Consider the following 9887-nt stretch of genomic DNA (forward strand, 5'->3'; position numbering starts at 1 on the left):
CAGCCATGGAAGCAAGGCGATACTGCTGAGTCACGCGTAGCAGGTAGAGCCCTCACCATAGCCTCTCTCCCCCAACACCCCAGCTTCTGCAGCTGAACAATAGAGAGACTGGCCCATCAGATGCCTGATGCACTGAACTACAGAGCAGGATCCCAACCCAGGATGCTTCTTTAACTGCCTGATGTGGAACTACAGAGTAGGGCCCTAGCCAGGGTGCCCCCTTTATGTGCCTGATGTACCAAACAACAGAGAAGGACCCCAGGCAAGGGAGCCCTCTAAGTGCCTGAATGGGCGGAGCTACAGAGAAAGACTGGCCAAAGAGGCCTTCTAATCGCCAGATACAAGAGGCTGGAAAAAAGACTGATAAGGCCATAACTCCTGTGGCAGAGGCAGTCCATGTCGCTGCACACTTGGTGCAACCAGGGTCCCTGCAAGCTAAGCAGCTGTGCTACCTTCATGCTCAAACTCTCACTGGGGCAGAGCTGCCACAGGCAAAAAAAGTCTTGCGTCTATGCACGCAGGGTTGCTTCGTTACTGTCTGACTCTTTGAGGCCCTGTGGATTGTGGCCTGCCAGGCTTCTCTGTCAGGGAGGGGTTCTCCAGGCAAGAATACTGGAGCGTATTGGCCAATACTAGTCGCCATACCTTCTAGAGCACTATATTTCCTGCTGCCCTAGCTGCCAACTGCCCTGAGTACCTGGTGGTGCCAGAAACCCTGCGACCTAAGCAGCTGCACCACCTCCTCACCTGGCCCTCACAGGGGCAAGCCCAACTCCTCCAGGGCAGCGTCAGGAGCAAGCCCCAGTGGACGACTCACATGCAGAGGTGGAAACAAAGCCACAGTTGAAACCCAGGGGCAGTGTGGCTAAGAAAGAAGACCCAAAACCTTCCCACCAGCTGTACAAACTGCAGATTAAATCCACACAATCAACTAGGTAGACTCTGTCTATGGAATATATAAAAGCTCATTGAGAGCTCCCACAAAAGAAAACACATTAGTTATGATAGCTGGGACATTGGAGGCAAGAACACACAGGAGTAGGACCAGATTAAAATCTGAGCTGCCCCCACAGCAGGTCCAGAGATCAGCACAGTGTTGGAGGGCATCTGAGGGAGGTGAGGTGGACTGTGCCTCCCAGTAAGGGAAAGGATTCTGACAGCAGTGACTCAAGAAAAACATTTACTATTCTTAAGTTTTCACTTGTTCTATAGATTCTTTTTGATTTTTCTTTTTTCCTTTTATCTTCCCTCTGTTTTAGTTGTCGATTTTATTGCCACTATGAAATCTACTTAAGCTTTTGAGCTTTTTTTTTTTTTTTTCTCAGTCATTTTTATTATTGTTATAAACCTCTTGGGCTTTATAAACCTATTGGGCTTATGCAGTTCTGTGCAATTTTCTTTTTCCTCTCTTTTTTAATTTTAATTTTTTAAACTTATTATTTCTGCATTTATTCCTTTGATTTTCCTACTGTTCTTTTCCCCTTGCAGTTAATCTTTAATGTATATAAATCTTTAAATATCTCTATTTAACTTTGCATATCTATTCTTTCTTTCTTTCCTTTCCTTTCAACGTATTTGTTAATTTTGTTTTCATCATTTTATTCCCCACTTGGCACCTTGCTTTAGTTTTGTTTTCTAGTTTGTGCTTTAATTAGCTTTGTTCTGGTAGATATAATTTTGGATTTCCTTTGTTTGCTGGGTCAATCTATTATATTTTTGTTGGACTCTTTTATGGGTGTATATGTATATGTGTATATATATATACACACATACATATATATATATGTATATTCAGTCACACTTTTTATTGTTGTTATAAACCTCTGCTTCTATATTGGGCTTTTGTAGTTCTGTGGAGTTTTCCTTTTTTTTTTTTTGTTTCTTTTTTTTCTCTGCTATTTTTTTCCTCTTTACTCTTTTTTATATTATTTTTTAATTTTTAAAAACATATTATTTTTTTCTACATTTATTCTTTTGTTTGCTTTCCCTACTGTTCTTTTCCCCTTGCAGTTAATCTTTAATGTATATAAGTTTCATCTATCTCTATTTAACTTTGCATATCTATTTTCTCTTTTATTTCTTTCCTTTTCTCTCAATGTAATTGTTAGCTTTCTTCCCCCCCCCCCACCCCCCCGCCCATTGCTTTATTCCCCACTGGACATCTTGCTTTAGTTTTGTTTTCCAGTTTGTGCTTCAGTTAGTCTTTCTCTTAACTGGTAAATATAATTTTTGATTTCCTTTTTTTCGCCAGGTCAATCTACTATACTTTATATTTGTTGGACTGTTTTGATTTTGCTTATGGGTGCATATGTATATGTGTATATTCCACTATATTAATTATTATTTACCTGATTTTGTAACTTCCATTTGTCTGGGGTTCATCTTTGATTTCTTGTTTTTGGATATTTGTTTTAATTTTACTTAATGCCATAAAAAACTGCTTGTGGAATCTTTGTTCCTGACCAGAGATCAAGCCCTGAGCCTTTGGAGAGGGAGCACTGACTCCAAGACCCTAGACCACCAGAGAACTAACCCTGCCGCTGCTGCTGCTGGTAAGTCACTTCAGTCGTGTCCAACTCTGTGCGACCCACTAGACAGCAGCCCAACAGGCACCCTCCCCACCCTCCACCCCGCCACCACCCTGTCCCTGGGATTCTCCAGGCAAGAATACTGGAGTGGGTTGCCATTTCCTTCTCCAGTGCATGAAAGTGAAAAGTGAAAATGAAGTCATTTAGTCGTGTCCGACTCTTTGCAACCCATGGACTGCAGCCTACCAGGCTTCTCCACCCATGGGATTTTCTAGGCAAGAATACTGGAATGGGGTGCCATTGCCTAGAGTGAGAACTCACACAAGGGAAACCACTTGAATATGAAACCAGGCATCACCCAACCACCAATAGCAGCCCATGCAGGATGCCTCCTCTAAACAGCAAACAAAACAAAAATACAAACCCAATCATCAGCAGACAGGATTACCACCTCAGGCAGCCTTGCCACTTAGAGGAAAAGCAAACAAACAAGCAAAACTCAGCACAAATCTCACCCTATACTGTGCTTTCACAAAACACTGGACCAACCTTTGGAGGGCAGAAACCAAAAGGAACAAAGAATTCAACCTTGAAGCCTGTGAAAAGGGGACCTCAAAAATAATAAGTTAAAAAAAATAATAATGAAAAGGCAGAGAGGATCAATTAACAAAGATCTAGAAGAATTAAAGAATAAACATACAGAGACAAACCACACAATTACTGAAATTAAAAATACTCTAGAAGAAATCAATAGCAGAATATCTGAAATAAAAGGACAGAGTAGTGAGCTGGAAGCTAAAATGGTGGAAATAATGTCTTAAGAGCAGAATAAAGTAAAAAGAATGAAAAGAACTGAGGATAGTCTCAGAGATCTCAGGGATAATATCAAACGCACTAACATTTGAATTATAGGGGTTCTAGAAGAAGAAGAGAAAAAGAAAGGATATGAGAAAATTTTTGAAGAGATTATAGTTGAAAATTCCCCCAACATGGAAAAGGAAAGAGTCAATCAAGTCCAAGAGGCACAAAGAGGATAAACCCAAGGAGAAACATGCCAAGACACATACTAATCAAATTAACAGAGACTAAATACAAAGAAAGAATATTAAAAGCTGCAAGGGAAAATCAACAAATAACATACAAAAGAAACCCTGTATGCTTCATAGCTGACCTTTCAGCAGAAACTCTGCAGGCCAGAAGGGAATGGCAGGATGTGTTTAAAGTACTGAAAGGGAAAAATCTACAACCAAGATTACTGTACTCAGCAAGGATCTCATTCAAAATTGATGGAGAAATAAAAAGCTTTTCAGACAAGCAAAAGTTGATAATTCAGTACCACCAAACCAACTTGACAACAACAATTTACATAGTGAAGAAATACAAGAGAAGAAAAAAGATCTACAAAATCAACACCAAACAATAAAGAAAATGACAATAGTAACATGCATGCACGTGTGCATGCTTAGTCATTTCAGTCGTGTCCGACTAACTGCAACCCTATGGACCATGGCCTGCCAGGCTCCTCTGTCCATGGGATTCTCCAGGCAAGAATACTGGAGTGGGTTGCCATATCCTTCCCCAGGAAACAGGAACATATATATCAATCATTACTTTAAATATAAATGGATTAAATGCTCCAACCAAAAGACACAAACTGGCTGAATGGATATAAAAACAAGACCCATATATATGCTGTCTATAAGAAACCCACTTCAGACCTAAAGACACACATAGACTGAAAGTGAGAGGATGGAAAAATATATTCCATGCAAATAGGAAGCAAAAGAAAGCTGGAGTAGCAATCCTCATATCAGACAAATTAGACCTTAAAATGAAGATTATAAGTGATAAGGAAGGACACTACATAATGGTCAAGGGGTCAATCCAAGAGGAGGACATAACTATTGTAAATATCTATGAACCCAACACAGGAGCACCTCAATACATAAGACAAACACTAACAGACATAGTAACACAATTACAGTAGGAGACTTTAACACCCACTCACACCAATGGACAGATAATCAAAACAGAAAATTAATAAGGAAACACAAATCTTAAATGATACATTAGATGAGATGGATCTCATTGATATCTTCAGGACATTCAATCCAGATGCCGAAGAATACACCTTCTTCTCAAGTGCACGTGGAACATTCTCCAGGATAGACCATATCTTGGGTCACCAAGCAAGCTCAGTAAGTTTAGGAAAATTGAAATCATATCAAGCATCTTCTCTGACAACAATGCTATGAGACTATATATCAATTACAAGAAAAAAAACTTTAAGAACCACAAACACATGGAGATTAAACAACACATTTCTAAATAACCAACAGGTTACTGAAGAAATCAAAAGGGAAATAAAAACATTTCTAGAAAAAAATGACAATGAAAACACGACAACTCAAAACCTGTGGGATGCCGCAGAAGCAGTCCTAAGAGGGAAGTTTAGAGCAATACAATCCTACCTCAAGAAACAAGAAAAAGATTGAATAGACAACTGAACTTTACACCTGAAACAACTGGAAACAGAAGAACAACAACAACAACAACAACAACAAAATTAGTAGAAGGAATGAAATCATAAAGATCTAAGTAGAAATAAATGAAAAAAATGAAAGAAACAATAGTAAAGCTAATAAAACTAAAAGCTGGTTCTTTGAGAAGATAAACAAAATTGACAAGCCTTTAGCTAGACTCATCAAGAAAGAAAGAGAGAAGAATCAAATCAACAAAATTAGAAATGAAAAGGGAGAAGTTACAACAGACAATGCAGAAATACAAAGGAGTATAAGAGACCACTATAAACAACTATATGGCAATAAAATGGATAACCTGAAAGAAATGGACAGATTCTTAGAAAAGTTCAATCTTCCAAAACTGAACCAGGAAGAAACAGAAACTGTGAACAACCCAAGCGCTGAAATTGAAGCTGCGATCTAAAATCTCCCACAAAGCAAAAGCTCAGGGCCAGGTGGCTTCACAGGAGAATTCTATCAAACATTTAGAGAAGAGCTAATGTCTATTCTTCTGAAACTCTTTCAAAAAATTGCAGAGGAAGGAATACTTCCAAACTCATTCTACAAGGCCACTATCACCCTGATACCAAAATCAAACAAGGACAACACAGAAGAGAAAACTACATGCCAATATCACTGATGAACATAGATGCAAAATTCCTCAACAAAATTTTAGAAAACAGATTTTAGCAACACATCAAGAGGCTCATACACCATGATGAAGTTGGGTTTATTCCAGGAATGCAAGGATTCTTCAATATATGCAAATCAATCAATGTGATATACCATATTAACAAATTGAAAGATAAAAACCATATGATAATCTCAATAGATGCAGAAAAAGCCTTTGACAAAATTCAGCACCCATTTTTGATTCAGTTCAGTTCAGTTCAGTCACTCAGTCGTGTCTGACTCTTTGTGACCCCATGAACTGCAGCACGCCAGGCCTACCTGTCCATCACCAACTCCCGGAGTCAACCCAAATCCATGTCCATTGAGTCAGTGATGCATCCAAACATCTCATCCTCTGTCATCCCCTTCTCCTCCTGCCCTCAATCTTTCCCAGCATCAGGATCTTTTCAAATGAGTCAGCTCTTTGCATCAGGTGGCCAAAGTATTGGAGTTTCAGCTTCAAAACCAGTCCTACCAATGAACACCCAGGACTGATCTCCTTTAGAATGGACTGGTTGGACCTACTTGCAGTCCAAGGGACTATCAAGAGTCTTCTCCAACACCACAGTTCAAAATCATCAGTTCTTCAGTGCTCAGCTTTCTTCACAGTCCAACTCTCACATTCATACATGACCACTGGAAAAACCATAGCCTTGACTAGATGGACCTTTGTTGACATAGTAATGTCTCTGCTTTTTAATATGCTGTCTAGATCAGAGAAGGCGATGACACCCCACTTCATACTCTTGCCTGGAAAATCCTATGGACGGAGGAGGGGGTCATGAAGAGTTGGACATGACTTCACTTTCACTTTTCACTTTCTTGCATTGGAGAAGGAAATGGCAACCCACTCCAGTGTTCTTGCCTGGAGAATCCCATGGACAGGGGGAGCCTGGTGGGCTGCCGTCTATGGGGTTGTACAGAGTTGGACACGATTGAAGCGACTTAGCAGCCCCAGCAGCAGATTGGTCATAACTTTCCTTCCAAGGAGTAAGCATCTTTTAATTTCATGGGGGCAATCACCATCTGCAGTGATTTTAGAGCCCAGAAAAATAAACTCAGCCACTGTTTCCACTGTTTCCCCATCTATTTGCCATGAAGTGATGGGACCAGATGCCATGATCTTCGTTTTCTGAATGTTGAGCTTTAAGCCAACTTTTTCATTCTCCTCTTTCACTTTCATCAAAAGGCTCTTCAGTTCTTCTTCACTTTCTGCCGTAAGGGTGGTGTCATCTGCATATCTGAGGTTATTGATATTTCTCCCAGCAATATTAAAACTCTTCAAAAAATGGGCATAGAAAGAATCTACCTCAGAATAGTAAAGGCCATATATGATAAGCCCACAACAAACATTATTCTCAATGGTGAAAAACTGAAAGCATTTCCCCTAAGATCAGGAATAGGACAAGGGTGTCCACTTTCCCTACTGTTATTCAATATAGTTTTTAAAGTCCTAGCTACAGCAGTCAGAGAAGAAAAAGAAAAAGAATCCAGATCAGAGAAGAATAAAGCTCTCACTGTTTGCAGATGAGATGATACTGTACTTAGAAAACCTTAAAGATATTATCAGAAAATTACTAGACCTAATCAGTGAATTTAGCAAAGTTTCAGAATATAAAATCAATACATAGAAATCATTTGTATTTTTATATACAAACAATGAGAAATCAGAAAGAGAAATTAAGAATCAATCCCATTCACCATTACAACAGAATTAAATATCTAGGAATAAACTTACCTAAGGAGACAAAAGAAGTACACAGAAAATTATAAGACAATGAAAATTATAATGAAAGAAATCAAAGACAACATAAACAGATGGAGAGATATTCCATGTTCTTGGGTAGGAGGAATCAATATTGTGAAAATGACTGTACTACCAATCACTGTCTACAGAGTCAATGCAATCCCTATCATATTACCAATGACATTTTTCACAGAACTAGAATAAAAATTTTCACAATTCATATGGAAACACAAATGACCCTGAATAGCCAAAGCAGTCTTGAGAAAGAAGAATGGAGCTGGAGGAATCAAGCTTCCTGACTTCAGATTATACTACATTATACTATATTAAAGCTATAGTCATCAAGACAGTATGGTACTGGCACAAACACAGAAATACAGAGCAATGAAACAAGATAGAAAGCCCAGAAATAAACCCATCCACTTATGGGTACCTTATTTTTGACAAAGGAGGCAAGAATACACAATGAGACAAAGACAGCCTCTTCAATAAATGATTCTGGGAAAACTGGACAGCTACATGTGAAAGAATAAAATTAGAACACTTTCTAACTCCATATACAAAGATAAACTCAAAATGGATTGAAGACCTAAATACAGGACCTGAAACTATAAAACTCTTAGAGGAGAACATCTCAATGACATAAATCAAAGCAAAATCCTTTATGACCTACCTCCTAGCGTAACAGAAATAAAAACAAAAGTATACAAGTGGAACCTGATTAAACTTAAAAGCTTTTGCATAGCAAAGGAAACACTATGCCAGAAAAACAACCCAATCAAACAGTGGGAAAAAGACCTAAACAGACATTTCTCCAAAGAAGACATACAGATTGGTAACAAACACATGAAAAGATGTTCAACATCACTCATTATTAGAGAAAAGCCATTCAAAACTACAATGAGATATCACCTCACACCAGTCTAATGGCCATCATCAAAAGGTCTACGAACAATAAATGCTGGAGAGTGTATGGAGTAAAGGGAACATTCTTGCCCTGTTAGTGGGAATGTAAACTGATGTAGCCACTGTGGAAGACAGTATGGAGATTCCTTAAAAAACTAGAACTAGGCATATACCCTGAGGAAACCAAAATTGAAAAAGACACATGTATCCCATTGTTCAATGCGGCACTATTTACAATCGCTAGAACATGGAAGCAACCTAGATGTCCATCAACAAATGAATGAATAAAGAAGTTGTGGTACGCATACATAATGGAATATTCAGTTCAGTTCAGTCGCTCAGTCGAGTCTGACTCTATGACCCCATGAATTGCAGCGTGCCAGGCCTCCCTGTCCATCACCAACTCCTGGAGTTCACTCAAACTCACATCCATCGAGTTGGTGAAACCATCCAGCCATCTCATCCTCTGTTGTCCCCTTTTCCTCCTGCCCCCAATCCCTCCCAGCATCAGTCTTTTCCAATGAGTCATTACTCAGCCATAAAAAGGAACACATCTGAGTCAGTCCTGATGAGGTGGATGCACCTCACAACCTACTACACCGAGTGAAGGAAGTCAGAAAAAGAAAGATAAATATCATATTCTAATGCATATATACAGAATCTAGAAAAATGGTACTGAAGAATTTATTTACAGGACAACAATGGAGAAACAGACATAAAGAATAGACTCATGGACATGGGGAGAGGAGAGAAGAGGGTGAGATATAAGGAAAGAGTAACACGAAACCTTATATTACCATATGTAAAATAGATAGCCAACGGGAATTTTCTCTATGGTTCAGGAAACTCAAACAGGGGCTCTGTGTCTATCTAGGGGGGTGGAATGTGGCCTGAGATGGGATGGAGGTTCAAAAGGGAGAGGTATATGTATACCCTTGGCTGATTGATGTTGAGGTTTGACAGAAAACAACAAAATTCTGTAAAGCAATTATCCTTCAATTAAAAAAAAATTTAAAAGAACAAAAAAGAATGAAGAGATTAAAGTATGCTCATATGCTCCATAAGACTACATAAGACATTTGTAAATCTAGGGGAAATTTCCAAAATGTCTTAAGAAGCAGAAAAATTGAATAGATCAATGATAATGAAATTAGACAGATGGTTAAAGGTATACTCAGGAAAATAGGTGTATCAGCAATTCAGTTTCTTAGTTGAATTCCATATAACCTTTAAAGAACATATGCTTAAACAAAAATACATCATTATTTAAACAAAAACACAAAGGTAGAAACATTTGTGAGGTACATTACTGTGGTTAAAATTTTTTCTGGATGAATATACAATATGTTTGATAAAGAGACATTTATGGAATCAGGGTCTATCAATCCAAAAGGAAAGAAAAAATTTGCTTGTGTATCACATTACACTTCTGGGTTTACTTTTTCCTCTATTTTGGAAGCAATTTGCATGCAATCAGTTCAGTTCAGTTGCTCAGTCATGTTCGAGTGAGCG

This window comes from Ovis aries, chromosome 9, assembly GCF_016772045.2.
Source record: "Ovis aries strain OAR_USU_Benz2616 breed Rambouillet chromosome 9, ARS-UI_Ramb_v3.0, whole genome shotgun sequence".
NCBI classification, from domain to species: Eukaryota; Metazoa; Chordata; class Mammalia; order Artiodactyla; family Bovidae; genus Ovis; species Ovis aries.